Source organism: Muntiacus reevesi, chromosome 2 (genome assembly GCF_963930625.1).
Source record: "Muntiacus reevesi chromosome 2, mMunRee1.1, whole genome shotgun sequence".
Lineage (NCBI taxonomy): Eukaryota > Metazoa > Chordata > Mammalia > Artiodactyla > Cervidae > Muntiacus > Muntiacus reevesi.
Genome location: NC_089250.1, coordinates 282883957 through 282908094, shown reverse-complemented (window position 1 = coordinate 282908094; position 24138 = coordinate 282883957). Strand labels below are relative to the sequence as shown.

The following is a 24138-nucleotide window of genomic DNA, read 5'->3' as shown; positions in this document are numbered from 1 at the left end:
ATGGAATTCTCTAGGCCAGAACACTGGAGTGGGTAGCCTCTCCCTTCTCCAGGGGATCTTCCCAACCCAGGGATCAAGCCCAGGTCTCCCGCATTGCAGGCAGATTCTTTACCAGCTGAGCCACAAAGGAAGCCCGAGATTACTGGAGTGGGTAGACCATCCCTTCTCCAGCGGATCTTCCTGTCCCAGGAATCAAACTGGGGTCTCCTGCATTGCAGGTGGATTCTTTACCAACTGAGCTATCAGGGAAGCGTGGTCCACAGAAAATCAGCATTCAAAATGACACATGCACCTTGATTTTCAAGGCAGCACTCCTTCAATAGGCAAGACCTGGAATCCAGCAAAAGGCCCAGTGGAAGAAAAGTGAAGATAAGGCGGAACAGCTATAACTGCAACGCCACTCAACCATAAAACAGAGTGAAACATGGATGCTGTCAGCAGTATGGTGTACGAAGAAATCATCACCCCAAGTGAGGAAATTCAGAGACAGAAAGACAATATCATGAGATATCACTTACAGGGGTAGCCTATAAATTCATACCAATGACATAATGTACAAAACGGACTTCACAGCGTGCGAAAATCAAATTATGAGTATCAAACGAAGGAAAGAAGGGATAAAGACTTTAGGATTTATATACACACTAAGATCTAACAAATTGAAAAACAAATAGGACCTATTGAAAAGAATAGGGAACTCTACTACAGAGACTGTAATAATCTATATGAGGGGAAAAATGGAAAAAGAATAGATACACTACTATGTAAAATCAAATTAAGTTTCTGTACAGCTAAAACCAATAAAACAATGGAAATCAACCTGATTCCAATAGAAAATAGAAATTAAATTACAGAAAATCCATCTAGGGGACCCCAGACAGCGGCGACCCTGCAGATTAGTTCTGTGATACACTGTGATGTTAATATGACACCGCCAAAGGTTTTCACTCAACAGAACACAGAGGTGCAACCCATTCAAAGGTGCCTGATCTCATGTGAATCTCACAAGGTGAAGAGAAGAGAAAGACCACAGGTTAATCAGGGCAACACCCTCAATTCAGATGTTGGCGATCTCCAAGGGGCAATGCACACAGAGGTGAAGAGCAGACACGGGGTCTCTGGGCACAGGATCCAGACCCGTGTGGATGGGGTGAGACCCACAGAGTCCCCAAACCCTGCATCTGCGGCTGCATGACTCTTGGTTAGGACACCAGGTCCCTGATGACTGGGCCCCAAAGGCGGAAACGACTGGGTTCCTGAAAGCTTCTCTCGTCCCAGAGAAGTCCCCCTCTCATGCCCTTTGGTTCTGTCTAATAGTAACTCTTTTGACAGCTGTCACGATAATGTTGGACACACTGCCTTGGTTCCAGCAGGCTCCGTTCTTTGTTTTCCCACTGAGGTGTTGAGAAAACACACCAGGCGTGGGGCTAGAAGACGGGGGACAGGTCTGGTGTCTGCTAAGCAGGGAAGGCTGAAGGGAAGGTGATCACATAGCAACCTCACCTGCTGCCCGTTGATTTTTTGCCTGATCCTTGTACCCTGGAATCAGTGAACCACGTGAACCTGCCTCCCTACTCAAACTGAATGCGCTGAAAAACTGGAATAATTATCAAGTAGCACACCTGAGGAGTCTCCATGAGCCTCAGGGCAGGTGAGCCTGGCAGGAGGAAAGACTACGACCCCTACTGCAGCACTGACCCCTGGGAGGGCCATGGAACCCCTCTCAGAGCAGGGCACATTACCCAGAGAAGCCCACCTCAGCTCCAGACCCCAGACCTCTGAGCACTGACATTCAGACAAAGGCACGGAGTTTTCCAGGAGGGAGGCCAGGCCCAGTCCGCACCCAGGTCTCCACGTCCTAGAGCACACAGAACATGGTCAGGTGTCAATATTCTCATTGCAGAAAGCAAGCAGTCTTGTCGAAACATAATCAGTGCAGACAGGATTGAAAAGTCAAAGTATTCATCCTTCAGACATGTCTGACTGTTTGTGACCACATGGACTGTAGCCCTCCAGCCTCCTCTGTCCATGGGATTCTGCAGGTAAGAATACTGGATTCAGTTGTCATTCCCATCTCCAGGGGATCTTCCCGATCCAGAGAAGAACCCAGTTCTCCTGCACTGCATGCAGATTCTTTACCATCTAAGCCACCAGGGAAGCTCCTAGACAAGACAGAGAGGTCTAAATCTACCATGCAGACAGAACTTGGCCAGGTTTAACTAGTGTAAAGTTGCTCTCCTGGAAACACAGGTCACACACATGCAGGGTCTCTCATCACTGGACAGGGGCCTCACCCTCAGGTGGGAAGTGGCAAGTACGTTTCTTAAAGAAAAAATCATCACTGGGCCCCACATGTCACCCACATCAGGAAATCGAAAGAATCTTTGTCATTAAACACTTTAACAAGCAAAACAAAACTGTTACCAGTATCTTTGGCCATGTGGTGGTCAAGATCCAGGGAAGATCCAGGGATTTCTTAGAGTTGAGTCCAGTGTCTTGTAAAGACAGACAGACAGTGCCCTGAATCCTTCTCCCATGCTTCCAGCAGGAGGCAGCCACACTAGAAGCCTTCTAGAAAAGGATATTCTTTATCAGAATAAAAACTGTTGAAAAGGAAAGCATACTAGTTAGTATTTGCCAACCTAAAATTTTCTTAAAAACATGACCCCCAGATCTTTGCAGTTCCCACTGGTTCCTTTGTGTTCAGATTGTCAGGGTAGAAACAATCCTTTGTTTCAAATTGCTTTCTTGTAATTCTGTTATTCGCTATTATATGAATGAAAGGTCACATTTGAAAAAGTACATAAGAAAATTTTTGCAAAAAAAAAAAAAAATGGAGTCAAGGAGCCCATAAGCTATACTAACTCCGCCTTCTAACAGTTTCTATTTCAAAGACTGAGGGCAGGAGGAGAAGGGGATGACAGAGGATGAGATGGTTGGATAGCATCACCAACATAATGAACAGGAGTTTGAGCAAACTCTGGTAGATGATGAAGGACAGGGAAGCCCAGCATGCTGCAGTCTATGGGGTTGCAAAGAGTTGGACACGACTGAGCAATTGAACCACATCAAGCTTCAATTTTCTGCCTGGAGAAACCTGATAAAATAGGCACCCTGATTTTGTCACTTCTCTGTTTAAACTCTACTAAGATGAAATTGATATTCATGTCACATGTAAGAGTTTCTGATGTCACACCAAGGTAAGTGGTGCTGGTGAGAATAGAACACTGCTGGTGGGCAAAACGTTCTTCAAATAAAGCTCTGTTTCAAACTGGATTGAAATACAACACTACATGGGTACATGAAGTATGAACCAAGGGTCTAAATATAGCAGACAACATGTAAAAACAAATTTGATATCCCAATGAGAGAGTGAAAGCTACTGGTTTTTGTAGTAGCCATGCACGGACGTGAGAGCAGGACCACAAAGAAGGCAGAGCAATGAAGAACTAATGCTTTTGAACCGTGGTGCTAGAGAAGACTCTTGAGAGTCCCTGGGTCTGCGAGGAGATCAAACCAGTCAATCCTAAAGGAAATCAGTCCTGAACATTCATAGGAAGGACTGACGCTGAATCCAAAGCTCCAATCCTTTGGCCGCCTGATGCAAAGAGCCGACCCACTGGAAAAGACCCTGATTATGGGAAAGGTTGAAGGAAATGGAGAAGGGGATGACAGAGGAAGAGATGGTTGGATGGCATCACTGACTCAACTGTCAAGAAGTTGAGCAAGCTTCGTGAGTTGGTGATGGACAGGGATTCCTAGGGTGCTGCAGTCCATGGGGTCACAAATAGTCAGATGCAACTTAGCCACTGAACAGAAACTACAACATGAGAGTAAATGGTTCTTGTCAGACCTGCAGCTGGTACGCACACATTGGTTTAGAACACTCTCCAACACAGATTGTCTCTAAGCTGATTAAGTCCGTCACAAGTGCATGAACCAAAAGGTAATGCATTCATTCTGGGATGGAACAGAATGTAACTTTGAACAGTCTGTAAAACTTACAGAGTCTGTAATCCACTCAAGATTTCAAATAATAAAACATTCACCTGAAATTTAAAGCCTCTTGGAAAGTTGTGTTCTATCTATGAAAACATTGCATAGATTTCTTTTCATAATCATTTTTCACAGTGATAACACTTTAACTCTTCAGTTGTTGATATTATTACCAAGATGAACTTGTCCTCATGGGTGTGGGAGATGAAGTGGATCCATTGTGATTGCTCTCTGGTCAAATGACTCTCACAATTTCTAAATATGTTCTATATCCACAATATTTATTTTTACATCCATTGAAGTCTACTTCTCAGATCTTTATGTACACCAAACAGTAGATACCTGGTGAGTTCAGATTATATTAAACACTCTTTCCATAACTTTTCCAATGTCAATTGAATTAGAATAAGGTGAAGCAGGGAGAAGTGTTGAAATTTTAAATGATCTCTAAGGACTCTAAAAAATAAAAAAAATTATACAGAAATCCTAACCATTACTGGTCTATACAAAAGAATCACAATGTGTCTTTTTCATGAAACTGCAACTATTGACTAACTAGAGCTGCAACAAGTTGGAGTTATGCCTGATTTGAGTTGAAACAGTTTGTATGTGGGCATATGAGGATATATAGAATGATACATATTTAAGGAGGTAACAAGTATGAATCCAAAAATGTATAAGGTATACTTTGTAAACAAAGATGAAACATTTAACTTGTTTTCACTACCTCACCCTTCCAGACTTTGCCATCATCTACGGACCCCCCCGTGGACTTGTTGGTTTATTGTCATCAGATTAAGACTAGTCATATTCATCTTGCTTAGCTGTGTTCTCTTTGTTTGAAAATGTTTATCTTTCACTCTCCTAGTATGCTCTTATAAATGCCACTATCTGTATCACTTGTTTTGTCTATAAGGTGGTCTCCTTCATTGTCCACTATGTAACCATCCTCCGTGTATACAGATATTTATATTTCTATGTTTATAGATATCTATGGCTATATGTATCTATAATAGATATTTACATCTGTATATACATAGATAGTTATGTCTACATGTACATATATATTTATATGTCTATCTATATAGATATTTATGTCTCTATAAAGCTAGGTATTTATACATCTATATACCTAGAATGTCTATTTCTATGCATATAGTCATTTGTATATCTACATAGCTAGACATTGACAACTCTATCTGGAAATTTACATATCTATGTACCTAGATATTTACATTTATGAACACTTATGTTTATACAAATAGATGTCTAACCAGTATAACAGGGCCTGTAGAAACGGGAACGCTCCTACAAGACCTGACTCGGCAACTGAACAACAACAAAATAGAAAATATATTCGGTTCACCTGCCACCAACAACACATGGCATATCAATGTTACTACAATATGAAATAAAGGTTACTTTAAAAAAATAAAGCTTAGGGGGACTTCCCTGCAGTCTAGTGGTTAAGATCCTGTGCTTCAGAGGCAGGGGGCGAGGGTTCGACACTTGGTCGGGGAACTAAAAATCCCACATGCAACATGGATCTGCCAGTAAACTAAAAAAAATATTAAAATAAATAAATAAGAATGTTCAGAAAAAACACACAAGCTTTTGGGTGTTTTTTCAGGTACATTCCATATCGAATTACAGTCTTGAGTTAAAACTTGAAAGTTTTCACATTCAAGGCAATCAAAACTGGGCATGAAAAAGTCCTGATGCCTTGTGGCCATTCCCTGCAATAGCAACCTTAAAACTTATGCTTATGAGAACATTTCATGCAAAGATGGGCTCAGTAAAGGACATCAATGGCATGGACCTAACAGAAGCAGAAGATACTAAGAAGGGGTGGCAAGAAAACACAGCACAACTGTACAAAGAAGATCTTCATGGACCAGACAGTCATGATGGTGTGATCACTCATTTAGAGCCAGACATCCTGGAATGTGAAGTCAAGGGGGCCTTAGGAGACATCACTACAAACAAAGCTAGTAGAGGTGATGGAATTCCAGTGGAGCTATTTCAGATCCTAAAAGATAATGCTGTGAAAGTGCTGCACTCAATCTGTCAGGAAATTTGGAAAGCTCAGCAGTGGCCATAGGACAGGAAAAGGTCAGTTTTCATTCCAATCCCAAAGAAAGGCAATGCCAAAGAATGCTCAAACTACCCCACAATTGCACTCATCTCATACACTAGCAAAATAATGCTCAAAATTCTCCAAGACAGGCTGGAAAAATACGTGAACTGTGAACTTCCAGATCTTCAAGCTGGTTTTAGAAAAGGCAGAGAAACCAGAGATCAAATTGCCAACATCCACTGGATCATCGAAAAAGCAAGAGAGTTCCAGAAAAAATATCTATTTCTGCTTTACAGATTATGCCAAATCCTTTGACAGTGTGGGTCACAATAAACTGTGGAAAGTTCCCAAAAGATAGGAATACCAGACCACCTGACCTGCCTATTGAGAAATCTATATGCAGTCAAGAAACAACAGTCAGAACCAGACATGGAACAACAGACTGGTTCCAAATTGGGAAAGGAGCATATCAAGGCTATATATTGTCACCCTGCTTATTTAACTTCTATGCAGAATACATCATGAGAAATACCGGGCTGGATGAAGCACAAGCTGGATTCAAAGTTGCCCGGAGAAATATCAGCAAAGAAGATGGCACAACCCTTATGGCAGAGGGTGAAGAAGAACTAAAGGGCCTCGTGTTGAAAGTGAGAGAGGAGAGTGAAAATGTTGGCTTAAAGTTCAACATTCAGAAAATTAAGATCATGGCATTTGGTCCCATCACTTCATGGCAAATAGATGGGGAAACAGTGGCTAACTTTAATTTGGGGGCTCCAAAATCACTGCAGATGGTGACTGCAGCCAGGAAATTAAAAGACACTTACTCCTTAGAAGAAAAGTTATTACCAACCTAGACAGTATATTAAAAAGCAGAGATGTTACTTTGCCAACAAAGGTCTGTCTAGTTAAGGCTATGGTTTTTCCAGTGGTCATGTATGGATGGGAGTGTTGGACTGTGAAGAAAGCTGACTGCTGAAGAATGGATGATGTTGAACTGTGGTGTTGGATAAGACTCAAGAGTCCCTTGGACTGCAAGGGGATCCAACCAGTCCATTCTAAACGAGATCAGACCTGAGTGTTCATTGCACAGACTGACGTTGAAGCTGAAACTCCAATGCTTTGACCACCTGATGTGAAGAGCTGACTCATTTGAAAAGACCCTGATGCTGAGAAAGATTGAGGGCAGGAGGAGAAGGGGACCACAGAGGATGAGATGGTTGGATGGCATCACCGACTCAGTTGACACGAGTTTGGGTAAACTCCGAGCGTTACTGATAGACAGGGAGGCCTGGCGTGCTACAGTCCATGGGGCTGCAAAGAGTCAGACACAACTGAGTGACTGAATTGAACTGATAAGGGGAAAGAATACGAAGAAGAATAGATATCTATATCTATATCAAGAATAGATAGCTATATGTATACCAGACGAGCTGGAATGTAAGGGATGCTAATGGTGACTGGTTCTGACTCTCAAGACTTCAATCAACTGAAGCTTGGAGTCTCCCACAGCGCAAGACCCTTAATGAACATGCCTGTAAAGTTCAAGTATTAGTCACTCACTCATGTCTGACTCTTTGCAACATCATGGACCACCAGGATCCTCTGTCCATGGGATTCTCCAGGCAACAATACCGGAGTGGACTGCCCCGCCCTCCTCTTGGGATCTTCCTCATTCAGGGGTTGAACCCGGGTCTTCTGCTATGCAGAGATTGTTTACCATCTGAGTCACCACAGAAGCCAGAACATGCCTGTACTCATAGATTAAAGCTTACCCAAATTTGTGCTTTACAGAGAGACTGTTCTGGAAAGCTCCATGGTGTTCCCCATGGTTCTGCAATTAATACACTTTTCCTTCCCATGAGCTTTGGCTGCGTTGTACCTTCTAGCTCTACACCCACCAAGAGATAAACTCGGTTTTCTGGTAATATTTCTCCATGTAGACTCCCAAACACCACTTGATGCTAATTCTACAATCAGTCGCTTTGCTTCCAATGCATGGAAATCACATTATTTTTCTGTGAGCAAAGCTAGCTAAGGGCTAGAAACACTGTCCCTATTTTATCTTGTAAAGCCAGTAGGTGTCAGGCAAAACCAGCTCTATGGATCCACAGTCCTCCAGATCGATGCCTTGGCTTACAGAAAACACTTGCAAGGCTCTGAGGTTTTACTTATACCTCATTTCTGAAGACTTTCCATACCTACATTAAATAAACAGATGGCTCATCAGTGCCACTTCTACATTCAGGTTAAAAATCCTCCAAGTTTTTTCTAACATCCTTATTCCACGCATTGTGTTTAAATCTTTGACCATATGGTGTTTATCGTGCATCTCATCAGAATGCAGTTAATTACACCGTTTCCCTTGAATAATGCAGTACTCACCACATAAGAGTTCTCGCCAAAACTGGATTTGATAAGGCAGGGCAGAGTGGGCCTAGGATAAACTCCGGGAGCGCGGTTACAGTCTGGTGGAGCCGATATATCAGTTGAGGGCACTGGAAAGAAACATTCAGCCTGAGGACAACCCGCCCACTTGAGGATCCAGGCCTCAGAGGCCATGCCTGAAAACAAAGAGACCAGCCAAGCTGCGCCTGCGCACTGGAGGCTTGGCAGACACGCCCACAGAGCAGCCAATCCCCGAGCGGTGGGGCGGGGCCTCCATCGCGCTCCGCATTCTCCGAGCGCCTATTGGCCAGACCGCCTCAGTCACAACGTCGATTGGTCGCTTGTGCCTGACAGGGTACAGGCAGGTTGCTGGCGTTTCACTTCACCTCAGCGCCGAAGGACTCGACTTCGCTGAACCTCTAGCGTTCCTGGGGACAGGGTGGGCAGTGCGGCAGAACAGCGGGGAGGCTGAAGGGAACGTGTCCTGCGCACTTCTGGTAAACTCTTAGCCTGATGGCTTCAAATTCCAGGGAGGGAGGCCCGAAATCCTGTCAACTTTGAGTAACCTGAGTCCTAATCTGAAGGGGGCTTGCGTCTCGTCAGCTTCAGGGATTACAAGTCCCTTCACCCACAGAAACACCGAATCCCCTAGTGCTGCGACACTCAAATACCTAGATTAACCCCAGTTCCCCTCAGCCTGAGGCACCCTAAAAATACCACCCGCAGTGACAGCAAATTTCCTAAACCTCGGAGACCCTGAATACCTCCGCCGGGGAGCTCTTATAACTCGTCCTCCTCAAGACCCTAACTGTCCTGCCTATCGGAGCCCAAAAGTCCCTTAATAAGAAACCCCCGATTTCCTCAGCCTCACAGATCCCAAGTTTTCTCACCCTGCGCATTCTACATCAGACAAAAGATCCCCAGTCCCCTCTGACTGAGGACCCCAGTTACTTCAGCCCGTGGAACCCAGATCTCCTCAAGCCGAGCGACTTCTCCCTTAGACGTAGAAGCTACGTTATGCCCAGATATTTCTGAGTCCGTAGGAGGAGATCCTCAAAACCCTTCTTGGAGAAACATTCCCTCTGCTTCACTGGAACAGAGCCCTGATTTCAGCCTGACCCCAGTCCAGCAGTTAGGGGTTTCCGGGTCTCCTCGAGAATCCCTCCGTCACCCACAGACACATCCCTCCCAGTGCCTTTCCTCACAGGGGCTCAATTGTAGGGGAACCAAAGAAACCAAATCTAGTTCATATTAGGCTGATCTGTCATATCTAGTCAGGATCCGTCCATCCCACCAATACCCTCACCCTGACTTTCCCCTCACCTTCCTGCCCTGGACACTCCACCCAAGGCAGGCAGCTCAGGCTCTGGACAGTGGTCTGGGCTATCTCAGCACCTTCTTCTTCCACAGGCACCTTGGCCTTGAGCACTCCAATGGCCATGAGGCCGAACAGGTCTCCAGAGGAGAGCACTGAGGGAGATGCCGGGAGAACAGAGCGGAAGTCCACGGTGAGAGGTGGAGGCAGCAAAGCAGGGCTCGAAGCCAGCTCTATAGGAAGGACATGGCACTGGCCCCTGAAGCACCACAGACTGCTTGCCTTGGCAGCTGAGTGAACTTCCCTGTGACCGTACACAGGATGGGAACGCCTGGTCCTGTCTGAGATGGTGCGGTGGAGAGGGACAAAACGGGACACTAGCTTCTCAACTGCTCTGTGTCCAGGGAGAGTTAGGAAAATGCTCAGTGTTTGTTCAGTTAAGGAGGACACAGTCGGGAAGGAAAGTCTTCATCCCTGTCTCACACAGACGATCCAGAAGCTTCAGGCTATTCCCTGCTCAATAGGTGGAGGAGAAGGCCCAGCTCTAAGGTCTGACTTAGATTAGTAAATCACTGATGAAATGTATTATTTCCCTTAGGCCAAAGATGCTTTCAAAGACATCTCCGTATACTTCTCCAAGGAGGAATGGGAAGAGATGGGAGAATGGGAAAAAATCCGATATAGGAATGTGAAAAGAAACTACGAAGCGCTGATTGCTATAGGTAACAGGAAGTGCTGGGCGCCTGTGAGCCTGGGAAACATGAAACAGGTCTTCACCCTCAGTGTTCACTTGGCCTGCTCTTAGGTGGCCTCACCTGCTCACAGTTCCCTTTTGTGTGGAGACTAACCTGGAGGAAATATTTGCAGTTCTGTACCAGAGGGAGGGTGAACCTGTAGTGCAGAGCTCACCTCTTGCCTTGTTCTAGATTCCCCCAGCACATCCTACAGATTCCCTGACTTTGTGACACTTTCTATTGCTTCTATGCTTTGTTTCCCCTTCTTAGAACAAATGTTTTGCTTCTTTCCAGGTTTCAGAGCCACTCGACCAACTTTCATGCATCCCCGCAGGCAGGTCATCAAGCCCCAGGGAGATGACACTGAGGATTCTGATGAAGAATGGACACCAAGGCAGCAAGGTGAGAGGCCAGGAGGATGTGGACGTGTCTTCCTGAAACCAGCCTGGGCTTAGGTCTCAACTACATCTCAGCCGGCAGCAAGGAAAACATAATTTTCAGCATTCCAAAGTGGCTGTGGCTGAGTATTGACATTAGCCTGAATGAAGATGAATGTATAGGTTTTCCAGTGAAATTCTCAAAAGTTTTATGGTTAAAATTTACCATTCTTTTAAAAAAGAATTATTTTTCCTAAACATTCTTAGTGAAAGGCAGTTAAACAAACCTTATAAATAAATTCCCCAAAGAGATTGGTTATTGGTTATTGGATTAAATCTCTTCAAAGAGGAAATGATTAACATATTATGTCAAGATACATTATTTATATATGTATATAAAACAAAACCAATGATCTTCTTACCCTAACGTTAAACTAATTCTTTATTTTGATTCTGGGAAAGGATTGGAGAGAACTATTTATTCTCCATGATCTTTCCCACATTTCACTGACCAGAGATGGCATCAGGTAAATAAAATGAAGTACACTTATTATAAAATAGAAGTGAGCAGCTCACTTCCTCTTCTGCTGCTCAAACAGTTTAGCAGATTTAATCTGCTTGACTGGAGAAAACAATTTAGATAGTTCTATGATTCTCCATCTATGGATTTCTGTTCTCCCAGATTTTTAAAAAATTACTTATTTAGTTTTGGCTGCACTGGGTCTTTGTTGCTGTGGACAGGCTTTCTCTGGCTGCGGTGAGTGTCTTCTCGTTGCAGAGCACATGCAGGCTCTGTAGTTTTTGACACACAGGCTTAGCTGCCCCGCAGAAAGTGGCCTCTCCCTGGACCAGCCATCGAACCTGAGTCCTCTGCACTGGCAGGCAGATTCTCATCCACTGTGCACCAGGGAAGTCCCTCTGTTCCCTGAGGTTATTAAAACTAGCGAAACGGACATGAAAACCAAACATTTGGTTGTCTGCAAAGGTTTTGACATGAGGAGAGACTCTTCATAGGGAATACATACGCCTCGGTTCACCATACGCCTGCTCGTCTTTATTTACCTTTTTAACAGTTTCTGAGTGTATGGCACACCGCTGCTAACTATGTACACGTTAGTGTTAGTGGCCGCAGTGCTAATCGCTCAGTCATGGCTGACTCTGCGTCCCCATAGACTGGAGCCCACCAGGCTCCTCTGTCCATGGGATTCTCTAGGCAAGAATCCTGGGGTGGGTTGCCATGTCCTGCTCCAGGTGATTTCCCAACCCAGGGATTGAGCCTGCATCTGTTGCATCTCCTGCATTGCCGGTGGATTTTTTACTGCTGAGCCACCGGGGATATATACACACATTGCTGTACAGCAAATCTGTAGAAGTGTTACATCTTGCGTGACTGAAGCCCTAACCCACTGAGGAACAATTCTCCAATCCTTCCTCCTCACAGCCCTTGGCAACCACGATTATATTTTCTGATTCCATGGATTTAATTTAGATACCTCAGAGAAGTGGAATCAGGCCATATTTGTCTTTTTTGATTGGTTCATTTCTCTTAGTATAATATCATCAAGGCCCATCCTTGATGTAGTATATGACAGAATTCTTTTTTAAGGCTTCAAAACATTCTGTTGGGTGCATGTGGATATAAGAGCTATAAGATATATCTCATATATAATCTTTATCTTTTATCCACCAATGAACATTTAGATTGCTTACAATCTCGCCCATTGGGAATAATGCTGCAATGACCATGCATTTGCCCACTATTTAGTCAATATGTTGCTTTCAATTTTTTATGGAAACACACTCTTGAGTGGGATTGCTAGATCATACAGCACTTCTAATTTTCTGTGGAAATTCCATACTCTTTTCTAGAAAGCTTGTAACATTTTACATTGCCAACTGTAGTGTATAAGGGTTCCAATTTCTCCATATCCATACCAAACTTGCTGTTGTCTTCTTATACATATTGCCCATCACAGAAGGTTTCAATTTGTATGTCCCTATTGATTAGTAATATTGAGCATCTTTTCCTGTTTGTTACCATTTGTGTATTTTCTCTGGAGAAATGTCTAGTCAATTCCTTCTCTCACTGTTAATCAGCTCAGACTGCCATAACAAAACTGCATTCCTTAAACCCAGAAATTTGTTTTCTTAAAATGCTGGAGCATGGAAATTTGATATCAAGGTGCCATCATGGTTCATCAGGTTCTCTTCGTGGCTTATAGGTAGCCTTCATACTGGTGTATGCTTATTAACTCCTTATCAGATGCATATTTTACAAATATTTCTACCATTCTATAGGTGGCCTTTTCAACTCTGTTCAGTGTCCTTTGCTGGACAGAGGTTTTAAGATTAATCTCATTTGTCTATCTTTACTTTGTTACTAATACTTGTGCACTTGGCACCATATCTAAGAAATCACTGCTGATTCAGTGTCCTGAAGCTTCACCCTTGTTTTCTTCTAAGAGTCTTATCAAGTCTTGCATTTAGGTCTTTAATCCATTCTGAGTTGATTTTTCTTCAAGATGTAACATGTTCATTATTTTGAATATGGTTAGTTTGCTTCCCCAGCACCATTCATTACAGGGAGTAAACTTTCCCCATTATCTTGACACCCTAGATGAAGATCATTAGACCATGTATCCAGGAGTAGATTTCTGGCTGTCTATTCTCTTCCATTGATTGACATATTTGCCTTTATGCCAGCCAGCTTCCTCAGTGGTTCAGCAGGTGAAGAATCTGCCTTCAGTGCAGGAGACACAGGAGATGTGGGTTCAATCCATGGGTTAAGAAGATCCCCTGGAGAAGGCAATGGCAACCCTGTCCAGTATTCTTGCCTGAGAAATCCCCTGGACAGAGGAGCCTGGTGGGCTACAGTCCAAAAGGTCACAGAAAGTCAAGAAGACTGAGCGACTAAGCACACAGGTTTTGCCAAATCCACACTCTTTTGGTTCCTGTCCCTTTGTAGTGTGTTCTGAAATCAGAGGCCTCCAGCTTTGCTGGTCTTTCTACGATTGCTTTGCCTGTTTGGGGTGCTCTGAGATTCCGTGTTAACTGTTGGATGGATTTTCTATATCTGAAAAAAATTCCCTGAATTTTAGTAGGAATTGCTTTGAATCTTTAAATTACTTTGGGTAGTATGAACACCTTAATCATATTAAACCTCCAAATCCATAAACATGAGACACCTATCTACTTATTTATATCAGACTCCTTTCAGCAATATTTTGTAGTTTTCAACATATAAGTCTGATCTCCCTAAGTTTACTCCTAATTACTTCATTCTTCTCAATGCTATCATAAATAATATTTTTGTCCAATGGCTAAGACTGCACACTCCCAATGCAGAGAACTTGGGTTCAGTCCCTAGTCAGGGAACTAGACCCACATGCTGCAACAAAGTCCTGACACAAACAAAGAAATAAAAATAAATATTTTTTTTAATCTAGCTCTTGACTATAGCATCAAAAAAATAAAAACTAAATAGGATTGTTTTCTTATTTTTCTTTGTGGAATGGTCATTCTTTATGCATGGAAAGATATTTGAGTGTTGATTTTGTACCATGCAACTTTCTGTGCAGGTATTTTGTGTGTGGGGATTTAAAGATTTTTCTGCACATCAAACCATGTCCCTGTGAGCAGACAGAATTTTACTTCTTTCTTTCCAAATGAAAGCCTTTTGTTTCCATTTCTAACCTACAGCGCTGGCTAGGAGTTCTAATATTATGGTGAACAGAAATTTGATAACGGGCATCCTTGGCTTTTTTCCTTGATCTTTTTCACTGATGACTATGATGTTAGAGGTCGACTTTCAAAATATGACATTTATTATATTGCAGTCACTTCCTCCTATTCCTACATTGTTGAGAACTTTTGTCATGATAGACTATTAAATTTATTAAATATTTTATGAACATCAGATGAGGCACGGATGAAGTTTCATATTTTTTTTTACTTTTAAGTAAATTATGTAATGCTCCCAGTGGAACCATGGGAGTTGATGATACAGAAATCATTTTCCATTCCTCCTTTGGTAATCATTGTCTTTGTCAATCTCTGGCTTAGAATTATGTGTCCTTAATTAGAATACCCAGAGTTTGGAAACATTTCCCAACCAAAACACTGATTCTCATCGTTTTTTAGGTAAACCTTCTTCGATGCCCTTCAGAGTGGAGCACAGTAAACACCAGAAAGTGAGTATTTCCCAAATCCTGTTGCCAAAATATCCTCCTCATGGATCCAGTCACAGGTGAGAATAGGAGAAAACACAGAGATCCTGGAGACCGCTGCCTCCCTGTCCTGAATCTTTAGCACAATGTCTGATATCATCACCATCTTTGCAGTTAGTAAGAACAACAAGAGTAGTAGGCGGTTCTGTTGTTACATTATTTTCATAATGTTTCAGACTTTAAGCATTTTATGTGAAAAAACTTGCTTAAACCTTAAATCAATCCTACAGTACCTATAAGTAGGTACAGAGCTATCACCATTATAGATACAAAGAAAAGGTAAGAAACATTTGATTATATACCTGAGACCACAGTATCACTGGAAGTGCAATCTAAACCAAGGCACGTTCTCTAAACCCCTTACAAACTGATTAAAACTTCCATAGTTCTATGAAGCTTATTCATACATCTTTATATCATTCATCTGAGAGATGTTTTCAACCTCAGTTTTTTGTGCTTTGCTAGGGAGGGATATGCTAAAACATCTGAATAAGGGAAGATTAAGGACATGCTGGGCAGTTTGTAGAGTGGACAGTCCAAGATGAAGGAGCTTAAGGACATGCTGGGCAGTTTGTAGAGTGGACAGTCCATGATGAAGAAGGAGACAAGATCCCTACCTCAGAGCCTCTCACTTCAATAAGAGGAAGCAACTTGCAACCCTGATAAGCCTCGGGTTTATGACTGAAAAGCAACAAATAAGAAAATAACAGAAGGACTTCACATAGATTATCTGCTTTTGAGTAGAAACTCATCATCTGGGCATCATTTCAAATGCTCATTCTTATAGGAGGGAGTAACAACTCCTTCCACTGAGCTCTAATTAGCAACTCTCCTGTTTGTAATCATTTGTTTAGCCTGCTCCTGTGTTGTGAGGTTTGAGATCCTGGACCACACCCATTAGTTCTCAGAAGTCCAGGCCTACCTCAAAGCCCCTAAGTGCCCCCTGATTGGTTCGTGAGTGAGTGACTCCACATTTAAGCATTCATCTAGGAGTAGAAAGGTCAAAGGATGCTGAAGATAGTATCTCTGAGCCACACTTGAAATATAGTGGCAGTTGAGGGAATAAATTGATACGTGAGGGATGTACATTCACATTCTTACTGTATTAAATAGCTCACACAACAATTTGTTGAAGGTTATTAAATTTCAACATTACTATAATACTAAGAATTAGCCTGTATACCAATTCATGTATCAGGAAACTGAGGAGAACCAGCTGGCCATACAGCCTTGTTCAAGGAGAACTGATGAGACCGGCTACTTTAATTCCAAACATTGTCGCTAGGACATGGCAACCTGCAGCTTTCATCTCATTTGCTTTCTTGTCTAAATGTGTTTCTGCCGATCGTCTTTTCTCTTCTTAATCTCACTGCTTTGTCACCTTGTTTTCCACATGTGCTTCGTCCCCTCTGTAATTTTCCATTCGTCCTCGTCCGTCAAAGGGCCACTATTAAGAGAAAGCCCCCGGATCTCTCTACCAGCCCTTACCCTCCTCTTTCCCTGACCTCCAGCTTTTCTCCCTGCCTTGTTCTCACTTTTATGCAGAAAGTTGAAGGGGAAGAACCTTAAGATATGAATTCTAGTTTTGATTCCCTATCCACCTAGGTCCTTTTCTTACACTCCAGTGTTCAGACCCCCCTCCCCCCATATCAGGTATTTCCAAGAATTGTCAAAGTATTAACTCAAGTCATGCATGTGAAAACACTTCATAAAGTCCTAAAGAACTAAAGAAATGCATGTTGTCTTTTACTCACATGGAAGAGAATGTCCAGGGCACCATTAAGTAATGAATCTAGATTGAAGGAATTGCCGGGAGCAGCAAAATCGCTGAAGACAAGTGGCTCCAACCAGGCTCAGAAACCAGTGCCCCATCACAGAAAAGCAAGGACCCCTGGACAGCACCCCAGACAAAAAGTCGGTAAGAGAAATTTGGGAAGTTCCTCCAATCCCTGCAGAAAAACTAATAAGTATGGCCTAGGTCTGTGGGGTGGACTTTGGGTAGGCGGGGTTTAAGCTGGACTGATCTGAGACATGAAGTTAGCACTGGGGCCTTGGGAAAATCTTATACATTTTCTGAGGTCCTGATTGCTATCTGTAAAGTGAGGATAAGGATACATGACTCATACAGTGCTTGAAAGCCTTCCATTAAATGCAAGTTTAAGGCATAAATGACACCTACAAGTAGTTCAGTACATCCAGCTGTGATAATGGGAACCAACCTTTGTTAGTGTTTGTGTCCAGACCTCTGCTCAATGCCTTACATGTCATGTGCCCTTAACATATATTTTCTGAGCAGATGTGTCATTGAACTATTTCCTAAGTAAGATGGTTTGGAAGTTAAACCTACTAACAGGAAGTGCAAGATGCTATCACTGAACTGGGCATCTGTGGTCAGTGGAGCCTCAGTCTCCTGAACCTGTAGTTAAAGGGAGAAGAAGCAAAGTATAGAGAAGGGATTTCCTGGCGGTTAAGTGGTTAAGACTCCAGGCTTCCACTGCAGGAGGTGTGAGTTCCATTCCTGGCCAGGGAACTAAGATCCCATAAGCCATGCAGTCTGACCTAGAAATTAATATTGTATCATAAAAGCAAAAAATTACAAAAGTAAAAGTTTGAAAAATACATGTAAGAAAGTTTTAACAAAGTGTATAGATGGACAGGTAGGAGATCTCACACTATCTGATAAAATGGGACTAACCCCCCGAACCCCACCATCGTTGCTTAGCTTCTGTTCTCCATCTTAGAACTCAGAGGAAAGGAGACAGGAGTGAAGAGGTACAGTCTACGGGAAAGAAAGGGCCACGTGTACCAAGAGGTCAGCGAGCCTCAGGATGACGACTACCTCTGTGAGTGATCCCGCTGGCCCACTCACTGAGAAGGGGCAATGAGGCCTTGGTCCACTAACCTCACCTCACCATTTGGTCCCCTGGCCATCCCCTTCCTCTATGACTTGGGGTGCAGGATCGAGGCCAAATGCCATGAATGCCCCAGTTCTTTCTGAAAGTCTTTACGACCAGAAACATCACGATACCTCCTCTCATCCCTGTTCTCACCTCCAGATTGTGAGGAGTGTCAGAACTTCTTCATCGACAGCTGTGCTGCCCATGGGCCCCAACCTTTGTAAAGGACTGTGCAGTGGAAAGGGGGCATGTCAACCGCTCAGCCCTCACTCTGCCCCCTGGGTTAAGCATCAGACTGTCGGGCATCCCTGACGCTGGGCTTGGAGTGTGGAACGAGGCGTCCGATCTGCCGCTGGGCCTGCACTTTGGACCCTATGAGGGCCAGATCACAGAGGATGAAGAGGCCGCCAACGGTGGATACGCCTGGATGGTGAGAAGCACCCGTTTCCCTGTCCTCTGGCCTCTAACCGTTTGTATGTGATAGGGGTACTTCATGTCTACATGGGACGACACAGATGGTGATAACATGGTCGGCAATGACACGGGCAGCCCTGGGTACTGTGTGTCCTGGATATGAACAGAGGACTTCCATCTAAAGGTCAGAGGAGAGGTGGGAGCACAGTGTAGAGATACACAGAAGTGACTCCTCCCTTGTGGAGCCCTTGCCTTCAATGAACCAAGAGACTCAGACTTGGAATATGTGTAAAGAGCTTACCCTGTGGTCCAACAGGCAGTTGAATCCATGCAGGCTGAAAAACACCAGTGACTACACAGGCAAATAGCTCTTCTATTGCTTCCTACCAAAAAAAATAATAATAAAGAGGAAAGCTTGTAACTCTTTCTCTGACCCACAGATCACCAAAGGGAGGAACTGCTACGAGTATGTGGATGGAAAGGACACGTCTTGGGCCAACTGGATGAGGTGAGTGCAGTGGTCTGCAGTGTGTAGACATTGAGACTCCCTCCATCCCACGCCCCTTTCCTTCTCAACCCGGCTCCCTCAACAGCTCTCACATCTCCTTTCCTGTTTTCCCTCCATATCATGCTTTTTCATTTCAAAAGACACTGGAAAGAAGGAAATAAAAATATGGCATGTGCCGTCAAGATACAAGTCTATATGCTGAACAAAACTGGTGGACTTGAAAACAACTTGAGGAGTCTAGATTCACCAGGGACACTTTAACTCACTTAGTGGACACTTATCACGCACTTTATGTTTCTGTTTAGACAGTGAACATCGGTACTGAAGCAGATCACACAACCCATGTCCTGTTGGAGAACATACTGCAAACAGACATTAGCCAATTGATTTTAGGAGCAGTAAAATTATTTCCTCTATCTTTGAGTAACTGCCCACACCAGGATAACCTAACACAGGAGACCTTGACTCTCTGTGGGCAACATCCACCTCAGGCTTGGTTCCAGTGAGAAGCGGGCCCTGAGGCCTCAGAAGGAATGGGGGGCAGCTTGGCCCTGAGCAGGGCTATTCTCTGAGGGCCTCTCCTTTCATCAGGGCAGGCAGACAGTGAACAGACTATTACTGTTCCGTGTCTCAAGCTATATCAGAATTCTCTCCAAGCTTCCGTGGGAGGGGGTGGGCAAGCGAATAAGACCCTGGATACACGTGGGGAGATGGGAGAAAGCCTCGGGAGAGAAGGCAGGCTGGGGTGAGTGCTGAGGGCTGCGTGCTAGCCAAGGAGCCCCAAGTCCTGTGGACGAAAGAGAACTTAATTCAGAGTTTAGAGGAGCTGAAGGTCACCAGCCTCACGGACATTCCAGGTGGAGATGAGTCTGGAACTGGGCTCCAGAAAATGGCTACTTAGGTAAGGAGAGAAAAGCATGGGAATTCACATGGCCTGGTCGAAGGTGTGAACAGAAGGTCCACATGAGGGGCGGCCTCAGAGGCGGAAGGCAAGGAGCTGGGCATGGGCGGAGAGTGGAGGGCACTCGTCTCCTGAGGTTTCTTTCCCTTTCCCGGCCTCGACCCCAGGTATGTGAACTGTGCCCGGGACGACGAGGAGCAGAACCTGGTGGCCTTCCAATATCACGGGCAGATCTTCTACCGAACCTGCCAGGTGGTCAGGCCGGGCTGTGAGCTGCTGGTCTGGTACGGGGACGAGTATGGTCAGGACCTTGGCATCAAGCGGAACAGCAGGGGGAAGAGTGAGCTCGCGGCCGGGAGAGGTGAGTGTCTCCCCTCTTCCAGCACCCCACCCCATCCTGGGAGCCTCCGTGGTCCGATTTCGAAGCAGAGGACAACCAGTCCAAAGTCAGTTGAGTTGCAATTAAAATGCCTGAGAATTTGATTCTTTTCCTATGATTGTTAGGAAAAATTTTTATATTAAAAATGCTTGTTCTAATTTTTAATACTTCATACAAAATAATATGTAACATCACCTTCTGCTGAAAGGCTTAGAAGCAAATTCCAAGTTTTCTATCACCTACCAGCTCTCTGCCCTTTATTTGTTTCTGCTTCATTTCCTCCCATTTCTAAGCGACACGTGTACAGTGATGCGCATTCAGTTCCTTTTCCAGTCTGTTGTCATGTGAGTTCACGCTCTGTGTCAGACGGGGCTTCACGCCCCGAAACAGACAGAACCACTGCCATGGGGCAGCAGGGGCTTCATACCAGACAGGGGCTGGTGCTGAGGAAAACCAGCGCAGGGAACGTGCCTCGGGTCAGCGTGAGCAGAGGGTGCGGTGCGGTGCAGGACGGTGCGGCAGGGCCTCTGCAGAGATAAGACCTGCGGGGAAGGATTCCAGGCAGGGGAGCAGCCAGTGCCACAGCGCCAGGGCGGGGAAGAGAGGCCATGCAAGGGGTCCCGGGAGGAAGCACAGAGGGAGAGGAAGGAGGCTGGACGGAACACGGAAGCCTCAGTGCCTTTGTCCACGTGCAGGCCCCAGGGGTCCTCCTGGGTGACACAGAACAACCACGAGGCTTTCAGCTGCAAGCAGCATGTTCTCTGTGCTAAGACGATGCTTTGGTTCACTTTTGGGAAGAGACAGCAGCCGGGAGTGTCCTCAGAGGTCAGTTCATTGCCAGACATGAGGGAAGAGTGGGCTGTCTGAAGATGCTTGGGAGTGAGTGTGTGAAGGGTCTTGCTGGACATGTATTTTTAAACAGGGCTTCCTAGTGCATGTTAAGTGGACTAGGCCTGAATGAAATAAATAAGCTATGAGTACTGGTGAGGCTTGAGAAAGGATATGGAATTATTTTATGATTTATGGGAGACTGAGAGAGGAGCAATTTTTGAACCAGTTTGGGCAGCAATAACCAGACCTGTAGCCAGTCGGACCTGGGCCACTCGGGCTCATCCAGTTTCAAACCCACTTCCTGCAGAGATCGGCACAAAGGCTGCTCTTTGAACAAGGAGCCACAAAGTCAGATTTACTCACAGCTGCTCTAACCAGCCCCTGTGCTGCCCCCCATATGCAGAGAGCTCCAGGCCAGGCACCCCTAACTTAGTAGACCCTTTCCCCTGACAGGGAGCCTCTCAGGAGATGTCACCTAATTCACCAAGTCTTATCCCTCAGTAGGGTAAATACCTGTGGCCACTGTGACATGACATTTCTGATAATTACCCGCAGGGAAAGTTCCTGCAGCTCCACCTCTATCAGGAGAGTTGTTGCCTCTGATGCAGCTGGAAGGTCCCTATCTGGGTGATATGTAGAAAAGGCCCTTGACACCCGTTTCCTGGATTTCTGTAGATGTAGAGAATAACAGTGGAATGGAAGAGTGGACTGTAAAGACACTTGATGGGAGACAGATCCTGCACTCTCAACAATTAGATGATGAGTGGGGAGGGCCTGACAATGGCAAACCAGCTACATGACAAAAGCTTCCACTTTCAGCAGAACCGAAGCCCAAGATCCACCGATGTGCCTCGTGCTCTCTGGCCTTCTCCAGTCAGGAATTCCTCAGCCGACACATCCAACACAGTCACCCCTCTCAGACCCTCCTGAGACCATCTGAAAGAGACCTCCAACCAGAGGATCCCTGCCCAGGCAGTCAAAATCAGCGATACTCAGATCCACACAGCCCGAGCGACAAACCAGAGGGTCAGGAGGCCAAGGACAGGCCCCAAGCTTTGCTGAAAAGTGTAAGGCTGAAGAGGATTTCAAGGGTCTCTTCCTACTCACCCGGAGGACAAGTGGGGGGTTCTGGGGTGCATGAGAGAATGAAAGACGAGCCCAGCACAAGCCAGAAACTGAATCCAGAGGACACAGGCACATTGCTCACGGGGGCTGGGGTCTCAGGGATTATGAGGGTCACATGCGGAGAGTGTGGGCAAGGGTCCAAGGACAGGTCAAGTCTCATCACACACGAGAGGTCACACACAGGGGAGAAGCCCTATGTTTGCGGGGAGTGTGGGCGAAGCTTCTCTCAGAAATCAGACCTCATCACACACCAGAGGACACACACAGGGGAGAAGCCCTATGTTTGCGGGGAGTGTGGGCAAAGCTTCCATCGGAAGTCCCATCTCATCACACACCAGAGGACACACACAGGGGAGAAGCCCTATGTTTGCAGGGAGTGTGGGCGAAGCTTCAGTCACAAGTCCGTCCTCATCATCCACCAGAGGACACACACAGGGGAGAAGCCCTATGTTTGCAGGGTGTGTGGGCGAAGCTTCAGTCAGAAATCCGACCTCATCACACACCAAAGGACACACACAGGGGAGAAGCCCTATTTTTGCAGGGAGTGTGGGCGAAGCTTCAGTGATAAGTCCAATCTCATCAGACACAAGAGGACACACACAGCGGAGAAGCTCTACGTTTGCAGGGATTGTGGGCGAAGCTTCAGTCAGAAGTCCCATCTCATCTCACACCAGAGGACACACACGGGGTAGAAGCCCTATGTTTGCGGGGAGTGTGGGCGAAGCTTCAATCGGAAGTCCCTCCTCATCACCCACCATAGGACACACACAGGGGAGAAGTCCTATGTTTGCAGGGAGTGTGGGCGAAGTTTCAGCAATAAGTCAGTCCTTACCAGACACCAGAGGACACACACGGGGGAGAAGCTCTATGTTTGCAGGGAGTGTGGGCAAAGCTTCAGCAATAAGTCATTCCTGATCACACACGAGAGGATACACAGGGGAGAGAAGCCCTATGTTTGCGGGGAGTGTGGGAAAAGCTTCAGTGATAAGGCCAATCTCATCAAACACAAGAGGACGCACACAGGGGAGAAGCCCTATGATTGCGTGGAGTGTGGGCAAAGCTTCAGTCGGAAGTCCCTCCTCATCACCCACCAGAGGACACACACAGGAGAGAAGCCCTATGTTTGTGGGGAGTGTGGGCGAAGCTTCAGTGATAAGTCAAATCTCATCTCACACAAGAGAACACACACAGGGGAGAAGCCCTATGTTTGCGGGGAGTGTGGGCGAAGCTTCAGTAAGAACTTCAACCTCATCAAACACCAAAGGACACACACAGGAGAGAAGCCCTGTGTTTGCGGGGAGTGTGGCCGAAGCTTCATTCAGAAGATAGATTTCATCAGACACCAGAGGACACAGACAGGGGCGAAGACCTATGTTTGCAGGGAGTGTGAGTGAGTCATGAGCAACATACCACACCTTAGCCACAGGAGGATTTCTGCAGCCACCCCATGCCTCAGCTCTAAGGGGGCCTCAGAGGAGGCCTGTGACCCGTTACTGTCCCCACGAGTATGAGGAGAGAATTCCCAGGTGGTCCAGGGATCAAAACTCCAATGCAGTGACCCACGTTCAATATCTGGTTGGGGAACTAGCTCCCACATGCTGCAACTAAGACACAGCACAGCCGTATAAATAAATATATAATAAATATTTTAAAGAAAGAGTGTGATAAGCACAGAATTATTTGTTAAAGAGACCTTCCACTTTCATGACAGGAGAGGAGGTATATAAACCGCAGAGGGTTTCTTAAGTGTTCTGGAGATGTTCATGCCAATTGCCTTCGTGGTTTTTTAGGTCTCTTCTAACAAATTTTGTCTCCAAACAAATCTGAATCCCAGACTATGTACTCATTCCCCGTTGTTACTGACAGCAGTGGGGTCCAGTGGTAGCTGAACCCCAGGGGAGGCATAATTCTGGAGCCAACTCAGTTAGGTCACTGGATAGTCAATCCTGGGTCCAGCGAGAGGAATGCAGAGT

The 24138-nt window shown here is 45.2% G+C and overlaps 1 pseudogene; it reads left to right on the top strand.

Moving 5' to 3' along the window:
- The first annotated feature begins 9897 nt into the window (after nt 1-9897).
- LOC136161880 (histone-lysine N-methyltransferase PRDM9-like) lies at nt 9898-23559 on the top strand (annotated as a pseudogene).
- Nucleotides 23560-24138: the final 579 nt, after the last annotated feature.